The 1,957-nt window shown below is 34.3% G+C and overlaps 1 non-coding gene across 1 annotated transcript; it reads left to right on the top strand.

Moving 5' to 3' along the window:
• Nucleotides 1–619: 619 nt before the first annotated feature.
• On the top strand, nt 620–723 carry LOC112718846 (small nucleolar RNA R71). Its single transcript, XR_003161174.1, has one exon. It is a non-coding gene; the product is annotated as a small nucleolar RNA R71 (small nucleolar RNA).
• Nucleotides 724–1,957: the final 1,234 nt, after the last annotated feature.

Genomic DNA, 1,957 nt, shown 5'->3' with positions numbered 1-1,957 from the left:
CATGAAACTGAAAGTGGCCTTTGACAGATCAGAAACTAGATTGGCTAAATTAGAAGTGTTTTGTTTAGAATTCTCTGTCTATTGCTGAGAAGATGATGGATATGGCTTGCTATTGCTAAGCCTATTGCGTCCACCATTGTTAAAGCCTTGTTGAGGCTTTTGTTGATCCTTCCATGAGAAATTTGGATGATTTCTCCATGATGAGTTATAGGTGTTTCCATAAGGTTCACCCATGTAATTAACCTCTGCCATGGCAGGGTTCTCAGGATCATAAGCTTCTTCAGAAGCTGCCTCTTTAGTACTGTTGGATGCATGTTGCCATCCATTCAGACTTTGAGAGATCATGTTGACCTGCTGAGTCAACACTTTGTTCTGAGCCAATATGGCATTCAGAGCATCAATTTCAAGAACTCCTTTCTTCTGAGGTATCCCATTATTCACGGAATTCCTCTCAGAGGTGTACATAAATTGGTTGTTTGCAACCATGTCAATGAGTTCTTGAGCCTCTTCAGGCGTTTTCTTCAGGTGAATAGATCCACCTGCAGAATGGTCCAATGACATTTTCGAAAATTCAGATAGACCATAGTAGAATATATCTAATATGGTCCATTCTGAAAACATGTCAGATGGACATCTTTTGGTCAGCTGCTTGTATCTTTCCCAAGCTTCATAGAGGGATTCACCATCTTTTTGTTTGAAGGTTTGAACATCTACTCTCAGCTTGCTCAGCTTTTGAGGAGGAAAGAATTTATCCAAGAAGGCAGTGACCAGCTTATCCCAGGAGTCCAGGCTATCCTTAGGTTGTGAATCCAACCATATTCTAGCTCTGTCTCTTAGAGCAAAAGGGAAAAGCATGAGTCTGTAGACTTCAGGATCAACTCCATTCGTCTTTACAGTCTCACAGATCTGCAAGAACTCAGTTAAAAACTGATAAGGATCTTCAGATGGAAGTCCATAAAACTTGCAGTTTTGTTGCATTAAGGCAACTAGCTGAGGTTTCAGCTCAAAGTTATTGGCTCCAATGGCAGGAATGGAGATGCTTCTTCCATCAAACTTGGACGTTGGCTTTGTGAAGTCACCAAGCATTTTCCTTGCATTATTATTATTTTCGGCTGCCATCTCCTTCTCTTGTTCAAAAATTTCTGAAAGGTTGTTTCTGGATTGTTGTAATTTAGTTTCTCTTAATTTTCTCTTCAGAGTCCTTTCAGGTTCTGGATCAATTTCAACAAGAGTGCCTTTTTCCCTGTTCCTACTCATATGAAAGAGAAGAAAACAAGAAAAGAAAGAGGAATCCTCTATGTCACAGTATAGAGATTCCCTTATGTTAGTAGAAGAAGAAAGGGGAGAAGAATCCAACCACAAGGGATATAATGAGTTCGGATTTTTAGATAAAGAGAGGTGAAGAGAAGTGTTAGTAAATAAATAATTAAATAGAATAAGAAAAGATAGGGAGAATTTCGAAAACAATTTTGAAAAAGGGATTAGTAAATTTTCGAAAATTAGAGATAAGATAAGATTAAAATTAAATTTTAAAACAAAAAAATTTTTGAAAAAGAGAGAAGTATTTTCGAAAATTAGAGAGGGAAGAGTAGTTAGATGGTTTTGAAAAAGATAGGAAACAAACAAAAAGTTAGTTAGTTGATTGAAAAAGATATTAAAATCAAAATTTGAAAAAGATAAGAAGATAAGAAGTTAGATAAGATATTTTGAAATCAAATTTTGAAAAAGATAAAATTTTTGAAAAAGATAAGATAAAAGATAAAAAGATTTTTAAGAAAAAGATATTTTTGAAAAAAGATTTAATTTTTAAAATTACTTAACTAACAAGAAACTACAAGATAAGATTCTAGAACTTAAAGATTGAACCTTTCTTAACAAGAAAGTAACAAACTTTAAATTTTTGAACCAATCACATTAATTGTTAGCTAATTTTCAAAAATTAGATGTAAAGATAGGA

Source organism: Arachis hypogaea, chromosome 10 (assembly GCF_003086295.3).
Source record: "Arachis hypogaea cultivar Tifrunner chromosome 10, arahy.Tifrunner.gnm2.J5K5, whole genome shotgun sequence".
Lineage (NCBI taxonomy): Eukaryota > Viridiplantae > Streptophyta > Magnoliopsida > Fabales > Fabaceae > Arachis > Arachis hypogaea.
Note: the sequence above shows the minus strand (reverse complement) of the source record. Positions and strands in the feature narration are given on the sequence as shown.